Raw genomic sequence first — 21,086 nt, forward strand, 5'->3', positions numbered from 1 at the left:
GGGCTTGTGGTTGCTTCGTCGCTCAGTCATGTCCGATGCTTTTGCAACCCCATGGACCGCAGCCCACCAGGCTCCTCTGTCCATGAGATTCTCCAGGCAAGCGTCCTGGAGTGGGTTGCCATTTCCTCCTCCAGGGGATCTTCCCGACCCAGGGATCTAACCCATGTCTCCTGCATTAGCAGGCGGGTTCTTTCCCGTTGAGCCACCTGGGAAGCCCCGGGCTGGGCTTACCCAGTTCTTTTGTCCACGAGGACTCTGGCTTCCTGGGGTCTCCTGGTCCTGGACAAATGGGGTGGGGCGGCCTCACAGCCCCAACTCGCTACGGACACTCTCTTGCTCTGGGTCCCACTCAAAACTGACTGTGTTCTGAGCCACCCAACAAATGGGGTGGGGCAGTGCCCAGGGGGGTCACTGGGGCTGCCTCTCGGACCACCGAGGCAGCTGGGGCAGGTGCAGAGGCACCATCGGGCCACGACCCTCGGAGACCAGTGGCCCCTGGTAGGGATGGAGGGCGGCGTCGGCCTCTGCCGTCAGGCACCGCCCGCTGGTGGAGAAGCCCCTGAGTCTGCTGGGCTTGTCAACCACTTGGACCTCTTGGACCACCAGTCAGATTCCCTCAATATCGTCAGCACAGCGAGCTTGTAGGATGCTCTGCAGAGAGGCACCACTTCTGCCCTCACCCCCACGCTCCGCTGCACGGTCAGGTACGAGTCACAGTGGTCTCCCGGTGCGCTTCCTCGGGTACACCGCTGCTCTGGGAAACAGCCAGGCCCCTCCAGGAGGCTCTGGCAGAACTGCCTCTGCAAACCTTGCTTTGTCATCACAGGATTCTTCCTTAAGGGACCCGGCTCCGATTCAAGCGCTGGGCTCCGGGTCTGAACGCCGGCTCAGGCCCCAGACCCGGGTGAAAATGCTTCTACCGCAGCAGCTGGCGCCATTCCGGCTCACCTGTCCCTGCACTACGGGACAATCCCTGGGCCAGCTCCCGCCCATGTTCCCATCGGCCTCACCCCATGGCCGACAGAGACCAGTGCGCCCTGCTGCGTTGCCGTGGGTCCCCAGGGTTGGCCGCCGCCCTGGTTCGGCTGCCCCCGGGGCGATTCTGGCCTCCGCCTTCTGACACTCCCCATCATGGGAGGCTTCGGGAGCTGACAGGCGGTTCCTGGAAGCACCCTCTCCTGTCCAGCTGGCCTCCACACCACGGCCACCACAGGGCCTCCGCTGCAGCGTGCTTCCTGCCGCGTAGGCCGGGCTGTCCTCTGGGAAGGCAGAGGTGGGCAGAGGGTTCTCTGCGTCCTTCCGACGCTCACATGTGCTGCCCCCGCCCCTCGGCTAATGTGGGCTGAGCCCCAGAACCAGCTCCAGGGTCAAATCCTGACCCACGACCCAGAACCACCATCAGAACTCTCCCCACACAGCATGGCCACGGCCCCCACCCTGACCCCCCAGGGTCCCGCAGTCCCTCCCTCACTAGCCCCCCCGCCCCCGCCCCGATGGTCACAGCAGCCTGGCCTTGGGAGGGGCCTGGAAGGGAAGGGGAAGGGGGGTCCCATGGAGCATCTGCAAGGCGCCCAGAACAGAGGGCTGCAGACCCCTAGAAGACGGAGTGGCCACTTCTGGGGGTGTCCTCTCCTTGGACCCCCTCACGCAGGGCCCAGAGTGCCCTCCTGCTAGGTCAGAGCCCTGACCCGGCCCGGGGGGTGGGGTGCCTGCCTCCCCTGCAGTCCTGTGTGTCCACTGAAGTCCTGGAGCCCCGCGTCGCCCGCCTCAGCTCTGGCCGCAGGGTAAAGCCAGGGGTCTGGGTGAGCCTCCCCTCCTGTGGGCAGAGGGGAGCTCAGGCTGACAGCCGCCAGACCCAGCCGTGACGTGATTGTCCCCTAGCCCCTGGGTCTCGGGGGACCGCGGCCGGTCCCCCCTCCCAGATCGCCCTGGCAGGAAGGGTACATACCTGTGGCACTAGGCCGGGGCTCTTCTGCCACCTGGCTGGACAGTGCTTGGGTTCCAGAACCCCACCCTGAGCTTCCCCTTCCTGGAGCCACGCCAGGGCCAGAGGACCTAATGTGGCTCTCTCAGGAGCAGACCCGAAGTCCAGGCCGGCTCAGTCCTTGGAGGAGCCGGGGAACTACACGAAACACAGCCCAGGACTCCCTGGGAGCGGGGGCCATGTATTGACATTTCCAGCCCCCAAATGCTGTCACTCCTGGGCAAAGTGGATAAGAATACAGGCGCCAGCTGCTGGAAGAGAGGCGAAGCAGGCAGAGCACCAACGGATTGGGATGGGAGGAGGGAGTTTCAGCGCGGGGGACTGGTGGGGATTCGGTGCGGTGAGGCAATCTAGGAGGACTTTCAGGCAGTGGCGTGGCCAACCCAAGCTTCACCCAGGAGGCTCCTGTATTAAAGACAGCACGGGCCTTTGAGCCCCAGCTCCCACTAAATGAGCCTGTTCTTACCTCTTTCAAGGGCACAACCCCATGGGGCCCTACTCTCTGGGTGAGGAAATCTAGCCCAGGGTGCCAACGGGATGCCACAGGGGCTACCCACCGCCTCCTCCTTCCCCTCCTCCGACTTCTTCGTGCCCTCAGGGGCCCCTCCCCCGGAGGCCTGGCCGCAGGGCCCAGTGCTCAGCCTGAAGCCTCCTCTAGCTCTGAGCTCCCGGGCAGGCCGTGCTGGCTCTCCAGTTTGGAGGGGCACCTGTATCTCAAATCCCAGAGCTGCGCTCCCACCTGCTCCTTCCCCGCCTTCCTGCCGGGGAGAAGGCAGGCCCCTCACCCTGGACCCCCACATCTGCTGCTTCCCAGCAGTGGTGCCCCAGAATCTGAAGGCTGTGCCGGCCCCTCTTCTGCCCCAGGTCCCCCTCCACCAGCATGAGCATCTAAGGAGGGATCATGAAACAGCATCTGAGGCTTAACCCCTGCAGGAATCCCCCTGTAGCGAGATCAGAGCTCCCTGTGCCTGGGCGATGGGCGGTGTGTGCGGGGGGCTGTCACTGCCCTGGTGCCATCCTCTCTTGGCTCCCTGAGCCTCACACCCTCCTCCCTGTTTCTTGGAGGCTCCAGGTAGTCGCCCACCACAGGGCCTTTGCACAAGCTGCTACCTGGCCAGCCGCTCCACCCACACTGACTGTCTGGGCATCCAAGTGGATGCACGCAGCTGCTCTCCAGTCTGTGTGCTGAGCTCCTGGGAGCAGAGCTGTGTGGGCACAGCAGGTCCTCGAGGAGTGAGTGAGCGAGGCAGCGGGGAGGGGCATGACCCACCTTCCCCCACTTGGGGAGGCGCTGGCTCACCTGCCAAGACCCAGGGAAGGCTTTCTATCCACCCAGGGGTCCCAGGACACCCCTGCCGGCTGCAGGGCCTGACGGTGATGGGGTGGCGGGGGCCCAATGAAGGGTTGCCCATCCCAGGATCCCCCTTCTTGCCCTGCCCCCTGGGGTTCAGAGGGGCCTTGAGGGGCAGGCCAGACTAGCCAGAGAGGAAATCCTTGTATTTTTGAGGACAAATGGAAACAAACCGTTTCTTGTTTATTTCCTGGTGAATTGTGCCCAGGCCAGCAGGCTGGGGGAGCCGAGCTGGAGTTAACTCTTTCTTCTCTGGATTTAATTGTCCCTCCTTCCGGCTGGCGCTCCTCTGAGGCTCCCAGCGCCTAGGGAACTGCTTTCCTGTACTCCAAGGGGGAGGGGAAGGACTGAAAAAACACACACAAATCAAAGCCTCAGCAATAAATAAGCCCCCGGCCTGTGGAGTCTGAGAACCCGGAAACGCCCCCGCGTCGGCCCCCGGAGCCAGGGATATGGGGCCCGGGGACCTGGGGCATCTGACCGGGAGGAGCCTCGCTAAGCCTGCTGTGGCTTCGGGGATCCTGGGGTGGGGGGGCTTGTCTGCAGCAACTTCTTCCCATTACCTCACCCGGAAGGGCTGAGCCAGAGTAGGGTAAGCCGCCCCCCTGGAGCCACTATCAGGCCGGCGCTCCGGACCGGTGTCCTTGCGTCCGCTGCAGCCAGGGCTGCATTGAGCCCACGGTAGATGCAGACCCAGTATGCCAGGGGTCCCTGCCTCCACTGCCCTGGCATGCCCTGCCAGGCAGCAGGCTGGCCTGGCGAGGGGGTGGGGGTAGACCCTGCAGGGGCTCAGCCCTGCACAGGGCACCCTACAGGCTCGGGTGCAGAAATTCATGAAGGTCGATGGGTAGACCCACAGCTGGGGGGCAGGGTTCACGCAGCAGGAGGCAGGTGGCCCTATTGCAAGGAAGGTCATTCAGGGCTGGGCAGGGGTCGTCTGACTTCCCTGGCCTCCAATACAGCCTGGAGGCTGCACCCAACCAAAGAGGACACTGACGCTGCTGTGGGAAGACCCGGGGTGGGGGCAGCCTGCTGGGGAATGCCTGGGGTGGGTGCGCCCCTCACTTCCCATGGTCTGGAGGCGGGGCTTCTGCAGCCCAGGACCCCCTCCTTGGCAGAGCCTGGAGAGGTGGTCTCCGTCCCACCTGCCTCTGGCCCCTGCAAGTCTGGGGCCCAATGGCCCACCCGCTCCGGTCCCCTCCCTGCAACTAGCCAGGCTAGACCCCGCCCCCAGCACGCTGGTTCTCACAGTCCCGGGGCCACTCCCACGCTGTTCCGCAGTCGCCCCCCTGGCTCCCAGCCCCTGCCCTGCGGCTCGCTGGAAACACCGACCAGATGTTGGGACAGTGGCCCATGGTGGGGGGGAGGAAGTGGCTGGGGGGTGTCCACCTGGAGAGTAAGCAGGGCCTGGCGGGGCTTGGGCACGTCAGAGAGAAAGGGCCCACGCCACTCTCATTGATCAGACGGGGACACAAGGACCAGGAGGCCCACGGCTGACCCGCCCAGGCCAGGGGACACAGGCCTCCTTTGGGGTCTCTGCCTCGCTGTGCCTCAGCAGCCCACACAGTGTGCAGTGTGTGTGCACATGCTCATCGACACACGTGTGTGCACACACTCATCGACACACGTGTGTGCACACTCATCGACACACGTGTGCACACACTCATCGACACACGTGTGTGCACATGTTCACACGATGTGCAATGTGTGCACATGCTCGTCCACACACGTGTGCACACACACTCATCGACACACACATGTGTCCACACGTTCACACTGCAATGTGTGCACACGCTCAGCAACACACGTGTGCACACATGCTCATCCGCACACATGTGCACACGCTTGTCCTCACATATGCGAGCACATGTACACTAGCAGGTGCCCGCCCAGCACACACGCCTGAGGACAAGTACGTGCACGCAAACGTGCACACACAGGAGCACCCGCGCGGCGCACGCTCATGTTCTTGTGCCCGTGGTAACACACTCACACACAGACGGAGCCCACCTGCGTGCCCACTCACGCGTGCGCACAGGTGTGGGGTACAGCCGGCTCCCTCTCTCGGCCACCAGCCCTCACTCAAACCCGAGTCTGCAAGGCCCTGGGCCCCGGGCAAGGAGCGGGCAGGGTCAGGGCTGGGGGAACCTGCAGCTGTGTGATGCCCGCGGGGAGGCAGGGAGACGCTTTCCAGGAGGACAGGGCACCTGCCCGGAGGGCCCCTGTGTGGGCAGAGCCAGGACGGCTCCCTGCACAGGGTAGCCAAATCCCCTGTCCCGGGACCTCCCGCTGTCTGGGGTCCTGGCTCTTGGCTCACCCTGGGCTCTTGACTCAGCCCATGTGTCACCGGATAAACATTTATTGGATATTTCCTGCCCGGCCCCAGTCCTGAGTGCCTGTCTCTACCATCAGAATGGGGGCCGAGGGAGGGGTGAGTGTGCAGGCCAGGCATGTGGGAAAGTGTGGTGATGAGAACGTGCACCTGTGCTGGGAGCCGGCCCTTCGGCCCTGGAGGGAGCGCGGCCCTGCGCTGGCCCCACTTCCCGCCCGCGGGGGGTGTGGGCTGGGTCAGAGGCAGGCCCTGGCTGCCCCCTCGGCCGTGGGAGTCTGGCCCTGTGGTCCTCCCGGCGCCTGGCTCCGCTGCTTCGGGGTCTGCGCCTTCCCGCAGCGCCCAGCCTCACCTCTGGGTCTGTGCCCGAGCGGACCCCTGGAGAACCGCCTGCCCTCTCAGTTGGCTTACGTGACACCCCTGCTCACCCTGCTGGCCTCAGCCCCCGCCTCAGGCGTCTCTGCAGACCCCTCGCAGGGCCGTCTCTCCTGAGGGCGAGTTCCCAGGGGCGCACGGCCCGACTCGCAGTGAGAGCTCTGCAGACGCGTGGAGGGTGAATGAGGGAGTGAACGCATGAACCTCTGCTTGGCTGGGAAGAGCGAGAGGAAGCATGGAGGCCGCTAGGGGCCCAGGAGAAGCCCTGCCCAGCCCATCTCCCGCCCCTCCCTCTCACCACCCTTTCCTGGGGTCCCATCCTGCAGGTGCCAAGACCAAGGCTAGGAGAACTAGAGGTATTTGCCCCTGGTTGCTCAGGTCCAAACCTTCTACTCCTGGGGTGGGGGCAGCACCCCCATTGGCCGGTTCCAGAAGGGGCAGGGGCCAGGTGATAGGGAAGTGAGTCAGGCCCCTGCGTCCAGGCTGCCCCTCACTGGTTGTGTGCCCTTCAGCGTGTTGCTGGGCACCGGTGTCCCCTCCCGTAACCTCCTGAGGGCAGCCCCTTAGGCTGGGAGCAGGATGAGGGGGCCCTGGCTCCTTGGCCGCACTTGCTCATGACCCCGTGACCCGAGGTGTGCAGGCTGGGCCCGGGTGAGCAGCTGGCCTGTCTGCCCGCCAGCCCGTGGGAAGCAGAGGGTGAGGGGGAAGGAAGGCCGGCTCCAGCCAGCCTGGGGGAGGGCGACGGCAGGGGCGCCCCAGGGCCGCCCACTGTGACCAGGACTGCAGGGGAAGGAGGAGGAAGCTGGGGGGGCCGCAGACCCCAAGCAGGGAGGCAGAGGGGTGGGCAGGGCCTGCCGTGGCCCCAGGTCAGGCTCCCCGGCCACCCAGGCTGCCCCTGGAGACTAGCGCCGCCTGGCTGCTTCCCTGGGGACGGGGCGGTCACTGAGCGCTTGCTGTGTGCCTGATGGGAGGCAGGCACTGCGGTCAGCTAGAAAGGGACACACCCGCTGTGCTCCAGACGACGCCCTGCTGAGAACCCTGCGAACCTGGGAGGTGGGGCACCCTGGGATGCGGGGCGCCCTGGGATACGGGGTGCCCTGGGATGCGGGGTGCCCTGGGATGCAGGGGTCCAGAAGGCTCCAGGTGGCCCTGCAGGGGGTGGGGCATCTGTGATGTTATTAGTGTCTGGGACAGCCGTCGCAGAGGACCATAAGCCGGGAAGCTTAGAGCAACAGGAATTAACTGCCTCCCAGCTCTGAAGGCCAGTCTGCCTGCAGGCCGCCATCCCTCGGAGGCTCCGGGGGGCAGTCCACTCCCGGCCCTTCCCAGCCCCTGGCGGCTGGCCGGCGACCCTCGCAGCTCCCGGGCTGGCAGCCGCATCGCTTTTATCCCAGCCTGCTGTCAACACGGCCTTTCCCTCTTCATGTCCATGGGGCCATGGACGCCTGTCATCGCATGGGGCCACCCTAAGCTGGGAGGGTCTCATCTCCAGATCCTGACTGAATTACATCTGCACCGACCCCGAGTCCAGAGAAATTCTCCTTCGGAAGGTCCCCGTGGACCTACCCTTGGGGAGGAAGCAATCCGACTCGCCACAAACACCGTGGACCCTTGGCCCAGCTCCGGACATCCGAGGGGCCCCTACCCAGGTGCTATCTTCAGTCCCTGCGCCCTCGAGTCAGAGTTAGCTGGTGGGGGGCGGGAAGGACTCTTACAGAGGGAACAGCGTGGACAAAGGCCTGGAGGCTGGACTGGGGCACTGGGGCCCAGGCCCGGGCGGGGCGTTCCCTGCTCTCTGCGAACGGCCAGCTGCCTCGGCTGCCTGGCAGCGTACACGGCCCCTCACCCCTGCCCACAGGTGGCTGCTCTCCTGGCCATAGGGTAGAGGCTGTGGGCCCCATAGCTGGGTGGGGACAGCCTGGGCTGTGGGCAGGCTGGGCCAGGGAGCAGAAAGGAGACACCTGCTGTGAGCCCGAGGGCCTGGGAAGCCTGTGACAGGTACGTCCCCAGCCCCCGGGGCCCGGCCAGGGCCGGGCTAAGGTTTCCTGATCTGGTGCCGAGGCTGGGCTGGGGCATCCCCAGCCTGGGCCAGCCCAGGGCCCGGCTCCCAGGGCACCGCAGAAATGTCCCTTTGTTGGCCGAACAAAGCAGCTTTGAGCCGGGCCCTTATCTCAGGTGCAGTGAGATGGGACTCCATCAAGCCAGGCGGGAGCCAGCCGGCCAGCTTGGACAGGGCCCACCCCCCCGCAGGAGGGGCAGGGCAGGGCAGCCGGAAGGGGCTGAGGGGTAGGGGGTGGGCTGCCTCGTGCTCTTCAGGGCCCGTGTGGGCTCACAAGGGATGGAGCAGGCCCATCAGATAAGGCCCAAGTAGAGAGGCAGGCATAGCAGGCAGACACACACATGGGCGTCGCAGGCAGACACACCAGGGCACACAGGCTGGCCTGGGATGAGGGTGCGGTGCCCCTCCGTGGCAGGGGCCCAGTGGTCGGGGGCTGCTCCCTGGCCTGTGCCTGGGTCCCTCTGAAGACAAAGCCCCTGACTCTGGGCAACTCAAGGGCAGGGCCAGGAAGTACGTCCTGCAGGGGTCCCTGCACCTGCCCGAACCAGCCCCCCAGGGTCCCAGGGAGCTCAAAGCCCCACCCAGGCGGCAAGGATGGGGCGGGATGCCAGCCAGAATGTGGCAGGGACGGGTCGGGTCAGGACAGCTCAGGTATGTGGCCAGCTGGGGCCCTGCCGTTGCCCTGGCCTCCGTTTCCCCATCTGCGCAGGGACCCCCAGGGCTCCAGGGAGACTCGGCCCCCCTGCCCTGCTGTCGAACACCCACCTCGGGCCGCCTCGGTGGGTGGGGCCCCCAGGAGAGACCACAGTGGAGGACAGATGGGAAATGGGTGGGGTCGGTCAGCGGCAGAGCTCGCTGCCCACCCGCCCCCGCACCCCCGACAGGCGGGCTGCGTCTCGGCGGCCTGACGCCCACGTGGCCTGCAGGGCACTGGACGCAGACGGGGGCATTCGGCCCCTTCTCTTCTCTCCCCTGTGTGTATTGAACAAATGAATGCGTGAAAGAGTGGATGAGAGTCAGAAAATAAGAGGAAACAGGCAGGCCCACCAGCCCAGGAATGCAGGGTGCCTCCAGCAGGAAGTTCTCTCATCAGGCCCAGAAGATGCAAGGCTTTTCCGGAAGACCGAGGGGTGAGGGCGCTCGGGCTGGGTGCCCGCCCTCCCCTCCAAGGGCTGCAGGATGATGGGAGGTGGGGGGCAGAGCATCCCGGCAGGTTGGAGGTGGGAATGGGGATGGGTGGGGGGTAAGGGGGTAGGGGGTAGTTTCCTGGCTCAGTGAAGGTGGGTCTGGGCAGACACCCTGCCCTCACCCTCCCTGACCCCTTGGGAGCTGCCTGGCCACCGAAAATTGTCCTGGTGGCTCAGAAGGACTGGGAATGGGCAAGACCACCAGCAGGCCCTGTCTAAACAGGCTTATCTCAGCGTGCTCTGTGGGGCGCAGGGGCTGCCCCCTCCCAGCTATTAGGCCCTAGTTGGAGCTGGGCCCTGGGAGGACCAGGGCTTTGCTGTACAGAGGACCCCTGCAGCCCCCAGCCCAAGCCCCTGGAGCTTGGCCAGGCTGAGCGAAGGCCAGCCGCGCCCCCTCCTTCCCCGCTCCCCCCACCACCACCCCTGGCCCTCCCCAGCATGTCCCTCCCCAGCCCAGGGTCAGAAAGCAGCCACTGAAGAGAACGGTCCCCTTCCCGCCTGTGAGCCTTCCCGCCTGTGAGCCGGGCCTCTCTGTCTCCTCTCCTCCCACTCCCCTTGACTTTCCCACAAACATCTCTGCGCATAAAAATAACTTCGTTGGGAATGACAGTCCCTGGCCGCCTCCTTCTGAGCCCCCCTGCCTGAGGGGGTCTCGCAGACAAGCCCGGCCCAGGATGGGGTCCCTGTGAACACTGGGCCGTCCGCAGCTGTCTTTAGAGAATTTCACCAACAGAAACAACCAGGCTGGGTTTGTTTATAAGTAACCAGTGTTTGGGGCTGTAAACGTGGGGGGGGGGGGGTACCAGGAGTCTCTGGGTTGGGGTTGGGGGCAGCTTGTGATACTGTATACTTTGATGCAGGGAAAATGACTTCTGTCATTAAGACCATTTGCCAAGTCATTTAGAATCTTTATTTTATTGGTTGGGAAAACGGTCTTTGTACAAAACCTAGCCACTGCCCCCACCCCCCACCCCGGGAAGTAACGGTTCCCACGAGGCGGGGCCTTTGCAGCTGGGGGTGCTTGGGCTAAGCCCCCCGGGAGAGGTGGGCTCGGGGGTGCTTGTGGTTTTTCGGAGAACGTCCTCACCACATCACTAAGGACAGAGCCTGCCGGCCTAGGGGTGGGGCTGGCCAAGGGCCGGGAGCCTGAAGCAGCGACCTGTGGCCCCCCGGGCCGCCCCCTGAGGCTCAGTGTCCCCGGGTCAGCAGGGGTCCCAGAGGAAGGCTGGCATCCAGGCTTGGCCCCGGAGTCCACGGTACTAACCGCATACCTACAGGGTCACACGGAGGGAAGAAGGATCCCCCTGCGGTCACTGGGTCCCCTCTGCCCGCTCTGCGTCACGACCTTGCGACCACCTCAGCCCCTTGCGGAGGCCCTCTGTTCCCATGCGGGTTCCCCTCGGGGTCTGGGACCATTTCTCTAGGTGCGTGCTGACGGGGCCCAGCTGTCTCTGAAGCCTGGGGACAGTTTTATGGGTCTTGGAGCCTCACGGCCCCGTCGCCAATGCTGCCAGAGTCCCTGGCTTCCCACAGCCTCACAGCCCGGGGTCAGCGGGCCTCCGCTCGGGTGGGCTAGCTCGGCTTCTCTGCGTTAGTCTTGCCCTGCTGCGTGTCCGTTGTCCAGCAAATACCCGTGAAGTGCCTTTGGGAGCAGGGGGCTGCTGCCCGGACTTTTCTAGGTGCGGTGGGCAGGGGCTATTCTTCGCCTGGTGAGGGGGCTTCTCACTATGGGGACTTCTCTCGTTACAGAGCGCGGGCTCAGGGCACGTGGGCTCAGGAGCTGTGGCTCCCGGGCTCCGGAACACAGACTCAGTAGCTGTAGCTCACGGGCTTGGCAGCTCTGGAGCCCGTGGGATCTTCCTGGATCAGGGACTGAACCCACGTCTTCTGCGTTGGCAGGCGGATTCTTCACCCCTGAACCGCCAGGGTGGCCCGAGGTGCGAGATTTTGTGCAAGATGCTGAGGCGTAGCAGCCTGATCTTCACATCCTTCTGCAAAGCACGTCTGTTAACCAGGTTTTTCTGAAAGGGTGAAGGTGGAAACACCCCAAATAAACAGCGAGATGTGGGGACCAATGCCGAGGGATCCTCAGTGTCCACACTGCTCAACTATGTGCAAAAGGATTTGAAAATCTTGGATGAAATGGGCAATCTTAACCAAAACTTGCACTAGAAAATATTGAAAATGTAAACAGACCAGTGATCAGAGAAGAAAGCAATCACATGACCCACCCACTTCCCGCCAAAGCACAGGTCACCAGCGGGATTCTGCCAGAGCGTCAGGAAGGAGAGGGCTCTAGCGCGGTTTCAACTGCTTCAGCCCATAAAGGAAGGCGGGGGGTGGGGGAGTGGGGGGGGTGGGGGGGGTGGGGGGAGAAGGAAAAGAAAAGCTTCCAATTTTATTTTATGGAAACAGTATAATATGAATATCAAATGCAACTGTAAAATTGCCCTAAAATATATTAAAACTGTAGACAAATTTCACTTTTGAAAATCAAGGCAGAACTCCTAGGCAAGCAACAGCTGGCAGAACTTAGTAGTCCTAAAAAGACGTAGCGCCCCTTCTCCACCCCTAGCTGAGTCCTGGGAGCCAGGACTCCGGGGCACACCTCTGTACCCTCGTCCTCACCCTGCATGGACTTGCCCTCTGAGGCTGCAAGCGAGGCTGGGCAGGGACGGGGGTGGGAAGAGTCTCCACCTCGCTGCCTCCCTTTTTGCCCGGCCTCATCCCTCACCTGAGCATCTCTCTCCAGGCCCCTGTGTTCACCTGTCCCAGCCCTAAAGGCTGGAGGGCATACGGCCCTCAGGCTGTGCGGCCCCTGGCTATTTCCCCAATCCCTGCCCCCACCTCTATAAATGGTCCTTTTACAAAGTATCTTCAAATTACCTCATCTGAGCACACCGCCTGTGTCCTTTTTGCACTCTGAATTATATCATTATACCTCAGCTTTTAATAGCTTAAAAGAAAAGCTATATCTCCACTGAGATCCAAAAAGGCATTTGACAAAATGCAACAATGTTCTGGATTTTAAAAAATCATAATGAAACAAGCTTCCCTGGTGGCCAGATGGTAAAGAATCCACCCGCAATGCAGAAGACCCAGGTTTGATCCCTGGTTTGGGAAGATCCCCTGGAGAAGGGAATGGCAGCCCGCTCCAGTATTCTTGCCTGGAGAATTCCATGGACAGAGGAGCCTGGTGGGCTACAGTCCACGGGGTTGCAGAGAGTCGGACACAACTGAGCAACTAACACTTCCACTTTCAATAAAATAGGACTGGGTAAATATTTCCTTAACTTGATAAAATATCTGTCTTCACCTCAAAGCAACACCTTGCTTAATGTGAAGACTTTAAAAACACATGTATAAAAGTCAGAAATGGACAATGGGATCCACCAATATCTAACATTGTTCTAGAGGTACTGGCTAGTGAAGTTAGTCAAGAGAAAGAAAAAAAGTTATGACTATAGGAAAAAGAGGAGATAAATGTATTACCATTTGCAGACAATTTTATTGACTATTTGAAAAACTGAACTCTTTCAAACAATTAAAGAATTCCTTATAGTGTCTGGAGCAAAATAAATACAGAAATCTCAATATCCTTCATGTACAAATATTAACACATTGGGTGATATATGAAAGACTCCCTATCAGTTCAGTTCAGTTCAGTCACTCAGTGGTGTCCAACTCTTTGCGACCTCATGGACTGCAGCACGCCAGGCCTCTCTGTCCATCATCAACTCCCAGAGTTTACCCAAACTCATGCCCACTGAGTCAGTGATGCCATCCAACCATCTCATCCTCTGTCATCCCCTTCTCCTCCTGCCTTCAATGTTTCTCTGCATTAGGGTCTTTTCAAATGAGTCAGCTCTTCGCATCAGGTGGCTAAAGTACTGGAATTTCAGCTTCAACGTCAGTTCTTCCAATGAATATTCAGGACTGATCTGCTTTAGGATGGACTGGTTGGATCTCCTTGCAGTCCAAGGGACTCTCAGAGTCTTCTCCAACACTGCAGTTCAAAACCATCAGTTCTTCGGTGCTCAGCTTTCTCTATAGTCCAACTCTCACATCCATACATGACTACTGGAAAAACCATAGCCTTGACTAGACAGACCTTTATTGGCAAAGTAGTGTCTATGCTTTTTAATATGCTGTCTAGGAGAAGGCAATGGCAACCCACTCCAGTACTCTTGCTTGGAAAATCCCATGGATGGAGGAGCCTGGTAGGCTGCAGTTCATGGGGTTGCTAGGAGTCGGACACGACTGAGTGACTTCACTTTCACTTTTCACTTTCATGCATTGGAGAAGGAAATGGCAACCCACTCCAGTGTTCTTGCCTGGAGAATCCCAGGGACAGGGGAGCCTGGTGGGCTGCCGTCTGTGGGGTCGCACAGAGTCAGACACGACTGAAGCGACTTAGCAGCAGCAGCAGCAGGTTGGTCATGATTTTCCTTCCAAGGAGGAAGCATCTTTTAATTTCATGGCTGCAGTCACCATCTGCAGTGATTTTGGAGCCCCTTCAAAATAGTCAGCCACTCTTTCCACTGTTTCCCCATCTATTTGCCATGAAGTGATGGGACTGGATACCATGATCTTTGTTTTCTGAATGTTGAGCTTTAAGCCAACTTTTTCACTCTCCTCTTTCACTTTCATCAAGAGTCTCTTTAGTTCTTCTTCACCTTCTGCCATAAGGGTGGTGTCATCTGCATATCTGAGGTTATTGATATTTCTGCCAGCAATTTTGATTCCAGCTTGTGCTTCATCCAGCCCAGAGTTTCTCATGATGTACTCTGCATATATAGGATTGCTGTAAAATTATAAAATATTTGGAAATCAATATGATATTCCAAATTCACATTAAGAAAGATTTAAAATGCTACTGAAGGACTTAAAGAAATATTTAAACATATGGAAAGACCTAACTTAAAATATAAAGACAATACCATATAGAAATCAATTCTCCTTAACAAATCCATAAATATATTGATGTTTCACTTTCTGAAAAGCCAAATAAGATACATTTTTCAATTAAACAACCTAATTCTAAGTTTCATGTAGAAAACTAAACAAGCAAAAACAGCCAAGAAAATTCTGAAGAAGTATGTTTCAGGAAGAATTAGGTTTGGTTGCTATAACAGAAACCCATACTCAGAGGCTTATTCTGATGAGTGTTTATTTCTCTCTACGATAAAAGGAGCCCTTAGTGAGGCAGGCAGCGCTGGGCTGCCTGGCTGTGGCGGCGCCATGGTATCCAAGACACAGGATCCTTCCCTCTCTCTAGCTTTGTTGTGCGATTTTCTTTGCAAGTCTGTCTAGTGGTGCAAGATGGCTGCTGAATTATAGCCATCACCTCAGATTCCAGGCAGCTGTGAGGAGAATGGAAGGAGTATTCCTTTACAGAGAAAGTCCTTGGAAGCACCAAACCTCGCTTCTACTTTCCCCTCTAGAACCCCTATCTTCCCCCGGTCTAGACCTGAATGCTGTGGCCACATTCTGCATTGCTGCTGGGAGGTGCATGTCCTCAGCGCTTTGCCGCCTCACCAGGTTACAAAGGAGGAAAGGTGAAGGTTACGGCTCCTGCATTCTCTGCAGGTGTAAGAAGAGGAAACTAGCCCCCACAAGCGTCAAAACCATTAAAAGCTAGAATAGTTAAAACAGCAGGATGCTAGATGAATGGGATGCAACAGAACCTCAAACAGTTTCAAACACGAAAGAGAATTTAGCACGTGACAAACACAGAATTTCAAATCAGTGAGAAAAGATGGCTCATTCGAGACCCACCCATACCTGGGAAGCCATCTGGAAAGAAAAAAGAGAATAAGGTTGGAGCTATATCTCACACCTCATACCAAAATAAATTCCAAATGAGTCAGAGATTTCGAAGGTGAAAACTGAAACCACAAAGTCTTAACAATACATAGTAGAAATTTCTTTATAAACTTGAGATGAGAACTCCCTAAGCAGGATACAAAATACAAAAACACCCAAATACACACAAAGAACTGTTTTGATCATTTCAAATACACGAAATTTAAAAAAAAATACTCGAAATAAAATTTCTGCATAGCAAAAGCCACACAAAGCAACTTGGGGAAAATATTTGCAAATTGTGTCAAAGAGCTTGTTTCTATCATATGTAAAGAACTCTAACAAATCAATAACAGGGTCACAATGCAGTAGGGGATAAAATGAAAAAGCAAAGGGTAAGAACAGGAGTCTCAATACCCTTCCTTTTTCATAAAAGGAAAAAGCAAATGGCTCCTGAAGAGATGAAAGACACTCAGCCTCGCTCTTGGTGAGAGAAACGCAAGTGACGGCTGCACTGATGGCATGCGTGCCTCCCAGGCTGGCAGAGACTCTGATTACACGCTGGCATTGCTGTGAGAGTACAGGGGCTCGCACATATTTCTGTAGATTATTGGAAACGGTTACAGCCTCAGCAGGCAGGCGTTTGGCAAAATGCCTCAGAATTACAAACTCACGTCCTGCGACCCAGTGGTCCCACCTCTAGGAGGGCATCCTGCCCACAGTCACCTTGGGTACCAGGTCATGGCAGCATGGTTCCTGAGCCAGCCAGAAAAAAACCTTGAATGCCCATTATAGGATGTGTTAATGTAAACCACATGGGAAAGCAAAGAGTAAGGAAGAAGGCCTTCCAGTTTTAATAAAAGGCCGTGTCTGCAGGCTGTATGTGATAAAAAGGAGGCCCAGTGGTATGTGGAACGGGTTTCCGATTGTGTCAGGGAACAGAGGGGCTGGCAGAGACGGGTGCATGAGACGTGCCTGCAGAACCTGGTCTGGGGAAGGCCCCACAGACACGGCACCTGCCGGCTCTCAAGACCGGCTGCGTGAGAGCCAGGGCATGTGCGGAAAGCTTTCCTCGGCACAGTCTGGATCCTTGTTGGTTTCAGGACCAGGTGAATGTGAGTGAAGGAGGGGCTGGGGTGCTGCCAAAGCCTGGCCCCCTGTTTTGGATCTGGGTCGGGACTCTGGGAGTGTGGGGCGAGCTGTGGAAGGCTGGAGAGGTCGCTTATTCATTCATTAAACAGGCTGCTGATTGCAGAACTCAGTCCTGACCAAGCAGGCTCTTCCCTCTGGACTCAGACCTCAACAGCAGTGACACAGCGCTGTTGCAGCAGGGAGCAGGGGCACTGACAATCCCTGGGGCCCAGGGCCACACTGTGGACAGTCAGACCCTGAGGAGGGGGGCCTACCAGGCTGGGATTCCAAACAGAGGAAAGAGAATGCATAAGGCCCAGGCGGGAGGCCCAGTGAGCTGCCCTTTCCACCCAAGAAAGTCTCTGTGGAGGGGCTGGAAGGTCAGCCCACAGAAGGGGGAGGGCCGGGGTGGAGGACCCCCTCCCTGCGGGCTGCTGAGGGGGCAACTCCCCAGACTGCTTTCTGGGGACGCCTGGCCTGGGTTCATCAGCATCTCATTTGCATGGCCATTCATCCTCTAGGGCATTCCCAGCCACCCCAGAAGCCCTTTCCTGCCCTGGAGAAAGGGACCAGGCCGGGGTCCCCCCCAACCAGTGCCCCCCACACTGCCCTTCTCCAGAGGGAAGGACAATGGGGTGGGGAGGAGGCGGAGGCGAGGTCTGGCTGGGCAGCCAGGCTGGCGGGAACCATTGTGTGTGGGGCCCCGAGTGTTTGCATAGCAAGTGCCTTGGCTGCTGAATGGGGCACAGGCATCCCAAGAATGCTGCTTGAGCGCCGAGGGCCCAGGGTCTCCAGCTCTTGGCCAGCCAGGCACATCCTCGCCCAGCTTCCGAGTCCTTCTGTCACTCACACCTGGCAGGCACAGGGTGGACAAGGATGAGAGCGGCCAGGTTTTGGCACCCGCGGCAGTGACCCAGGCTCACCAGGCACAGCAGCTCAGCCTGCATACTGTACAACACCAGCGTACCCCACTCACCTGGGCGGCCCCAGCTGCCAGCAACCCTGCAGTCTCCCTGTTGGCCTCAGTGATAGCAGTAAAAGGGGACAGGCCATCCCTACCCTGAGAGGCCATCTGCTCTCAGCCCAAGGTGGCAAGGGGAGGTGTGGCAGAAGCGGGGGCGGGCAGAGGGAAGGAAATCCGCTAAGTCTGTGAGATGGGAGAGGCCCCTGTCCGACAGGCTGTGGCCCACCCAGGAACGTGAGGGGCTGCTGTGGGCCGTGTGGGGTCCCCCCTGCAGATGTGGAGTGACGGCGGGTAGTTCAGAAGCAGCCCCTCCCCGCTGTCTGGGAAGTGGGAGAGGTGGTTAGGGATGGGGTCTGCCTCCCAAGGAGCGGGAGGTGAGTGGGTTGGTACCCATCAGAGAAGACGCCGAGTCAGCACCCAGAAAGCACGGCCAGTCTGATCGGCACTATTCCCAGAGACAGGTCCGCGGTTTGTGCTTTCTGGGCGGGGGGGGGTGTACCTGGGGGAGAGAGCAAGGGCAGAGGTTAAGAGGTGGGAACAGGCCTGGGGTGTGGCCAGGTGTAAGGAGGAGGGCTGTCGGAGACGTTGGTGATTGGGGAGGTTGGCACGGAGCGGACGGGTCACCGGGGATGGAGGCAAATGAGGCCAAGGGGCAGCCGGGAGGTGCGGCGGTCTGTCCCGTCTGCCCCAGCCCAGGGACGTGCTGTCCTGGGAGCAGCGGTTCAGTGGAAGCCGTGGACAGCCTGGGGGTGGCAGGGCACTGACCAGCCCTGAGCTGGCATCCACAGCCCGGCAAGGGGACACTGACAGTCAGCAGGCCAGCTGGGGCCAGGCCCCCTGGAGGCCCAACCTTGCAGGAGGGTGGCCCCCTCTGTCCCCTGCCACCCACTGGAGCCCCTGGGAGCTAGACAGGGTGGGTCAGAGGCTCGCGCCTGCTCCGAGGGGATTCAGCCCCACTCTGCCCCACATCTCCTGTGTGGTTTACGGCCAATGGCTTCCTGTTCCTAGCTTCAGCAGCCCATTCGTCAAATGGGAATGGCCACTGACCTCACCAGCCAGGGCTGAGTGAGAACTCCAACTGGCTCCATGGAGCTGGCCGAGGGGATTCCTGTCGGCATTGGAACAAGCCAGGAGAGCTCCCTGGTGGAGGCAGCACTGGGGGTGGGAACATGACCAGAGGCAGGCGGGCTGAGGTCCCCAGTGCTGGGAGGGCCACGTTCCCAAAGTGGGGATGAAGAACAGGCTCTGGGAGTGGCTGGGGCTTGCCAGGGACACAGAGGGAGGTTGGGAGGGAGGGAGGGAGCGCTGGGCGGGCGGGCTCAGGAGCCTCTAGGGGAGGACAGCGGACGAGGCACCACAAGGCCAGGAATGGAGACGGGGGCCCCGACTGCCAGGCCTGTAGGTCTGGGCATTCGCAGGGCATCTCGTGTTGTGGGCCAAACCTGGGGGTCGGGGCTGGAAGGCTGGGCCGACGGCTGGAAACAGGGATCTTGTCCACCTGCAAACCCGGGAAGCGGCATCAGAAGAGCCTCAAGGGGCTGTAAGGAGCTGAGCTGGCTCCCAGCCTCGGGTCTTCCCAGGCCTCCAGTGAGGGGCCGGGGCACCTGGGTTCAGGGCAGAGAGAGGGCATCTCACCCTCCCACCCTGGGCAGCGGTGCTGGAGGCCTGTTCCCCCCATCTCAGGGTCCAAGTGCCAGACAGGTCTGCCAGCCAGCAGGTCCAGCTCAGCTCTGGTCCCTGGCGCAGGGCCCTGGCTCTGGCTGAAGGGGAGGCCTGGCTTGGGGTGAGGGGGGGAAGGGCTGGGGAAGGGCAGGGCCTTCCTCACCTGGGGGCACAGTGCCAGCCCTTGCCCCGGGACTGGCGTCGTGCCAGTAGGGGTCAGCTACTTGGAGGGAGCACCCCTATCTGTCCACGCTTCGGGCTTCTGCAGTGGTGCTGAGACTCACATAACACAGAAGTGCGTGTCTGATCACTCAGTCCTGTCCAGCTGCTTGTGACCCCATAGACTGTAGCCCACCAGCTCCTCTGTCCATGGGATTCTCCAGGCGAGAATACCGGAGTGGGTAACCATTCCCTTCTCCAGGGCATCTTCCTGATCCAAGGATGAACCTGGGTCTCCTGCATTGCAGGCCGATTCTTTACCATCTGAGCCACACGGGGGTTCCCGACACACACGTAGCCAGTTTAAACTGGACCATTCAGTGGCATCTCACACGTCCTCAAGCGTCACCATGATCTAGCCCCAGAGCCTCCTTGTCGCCCCCGGAGGAGACCCCACCCCACGGGCATCACTCGTACCCTGCGCCCGCCCCGCCCTGGCAGAGTCGCTCTGCCTGCAGGATTTGCCGCCTGCAGGCTCTTCGCACCAACGGGAGCCTGTGGCACCTGCCTTCCTGTCTCACCTTCTTCACCGAGCACATGGCCCCGAGGACGTGCCAGGACTCCAGTCCCTTCCTTCCTCTTTCCTTCATTCATGTGTGCAAAGAGCAGCACTCAGCCTGGCCCCACGAGGAGGCCACGTGGCAGCCGCCCCTGTCACCTCAAAGCCCACGAGGAAAGCAGCGCTACTCCGATTTCCCGGTGAGAAGATGAGGCTGGGGGAAGATTAGGTGGGCTGACATCCCTCCCAGAGACCAGGCCCTGGGCTGCGCTTTTAGGGAGGGGCACAAAGAGGGGTGGGGCTTGGCACGAGGGCTGAGGGCAAAGGCCAGGAGGGGTTGGGTGGAAAGTCTGAAGTCAGACAGGGGCTTCCCCACTCCTGGGCTGGCTCCCCATCTGGGGTGTGAAGGGGATGAAAGAGCAGCGGGCACCCACAGGGAGCCAGCCTGGGCCCGTCCCGGTCCTGGCTCCTGGCAGAGAAAAGCAACACCCTCACTTAGCCTGGAAGCGATCCGCATCTCGTGTGAGCCTTGAGACGCTTGACGGTGAGAAGGCTGCCTTGTGGGCAGTGGGGTGCCGCTCACCATCCGCGTGGCCTTTCAGAGCCTGCTCACCTCCCTGTTGGGCTCCTGGGTCACTCTGAAATTAGGTCTTAAGCAGAAAGAGTGGGGAGTGCTCTGGGGAAATGTATGTGGCCCAGTGCCAGCCCGATGGTGGCAGGCCACGGGAGGCTTCCCCCCACCCCTCTGCGTGGCCCCGGGGGTCCTGGGGAGCCTGGTGAAGGCTCAGACCCTCTCCCCAGGAAAACCGGAAGCTCGAAATCCTGCATCAGACTCCAGGGTGTTCTGGGAACCGTGGAGAAACGTTGTGGCCGCTGCTGGGGTCATCAGATCCCATCCTGCCTTGCCTCTCTCCCCCCACGTGACTCAGGTTCTCCACTTTTGCACAGCGTTCCTCACCAGATGGTCAGATAACCCATTAGAGAAAGAAACAGTGGTGCCCGCTGGGATGCACGTGGGCTACCACCATCCATGGGCTCCCTGGCCAGAGTCCCAACCTAACCCTGGTTGCCCGAGGCCCTGCCCCTGAGGCTACTACGCCTGCCACCTGCAGGAGGAAGACCCGGCTGCAGAAACCTGGACACGAGAAGGTTAGGAGAGTGGCTGCAGCTGGCTGCTCTCCCGGGCATGCTGCCTGGCATGTGGGTCACAGGTTCCTCTGCTCCCTGGGACCCACTAGCCCTCAAGGGTCAGGTCCTTGTTGCCCCCGCCCTCCCATGAGTAGGACTGTGTCTCACCCCAGGGTCAGCATGTGACTTGGGTGGGGTGGGACCGTTCCCCGGTCAGACACCTGACCACTTACCCACCTCCTCCATTTGCCCGCTCTGTGCCCTGTGTCTGGCTGGGCTCCCTGCCCGCCAGGCACTGCCAACACCCGGGCCTGGAGCTCACGCTCTCCCAGACGTCCGGGGGGCCCAGGCCCTTCCCCACACCCCCAGCCCAGGCCCTTCAGGGGCAGGGAC

General features: G+C 60.0%; 1 long non-coding RNA gene across 2 annotated transcripts; it reads right to left on the reverse strand.

The window, feature by feature from the left end:
- Positions 1-12,773: 12,773 nt before the first annotated feature.
- LOC138435364 (uncharacterized) lies at positions 12,774-20,808 on the reverse strand. Of its 2 annotated transcripts, none has more exons than XR_011255065.1 (6): positions 19,588-20,308; positions 19,132-19,303; positions 18,628-18,683; positions 18,233-18,340; positions 17,198-17,684; positions 12,774-14,089 (listed from the first exon to the last, which is right to left on the reverse strand). It is a non-coding gene; the product is annotated as an uncharacterized lncRNA (long non-coding RNA). The 2 variants fall into 2 exon arrangements; XR_011255064.1 differs by lacking the exon at positions 12,774-14,089 and adding an exon at positions 15,508-17,073 and having other exon boundaries at positions 19,588-20,808.
- Between the last annotated feature and the right edge of the window lie 278 nt (positions 20,809-21,086).

This window comes from Ovis canadensis, chromosome 3, assembly GCF_042477335.2.
Source record: "Ovis canadensis isolate MfBH-ARS-UI-01 breed Bighorn chromosome 3, ARS-UI_OviCan_v2, whole genome shotgun sequence".
NCBI lineage: Eukaryota > Metazoa > Chordata > Mammalia > Artiodactyla > Bovidae > Ovis > Ovis canadensis.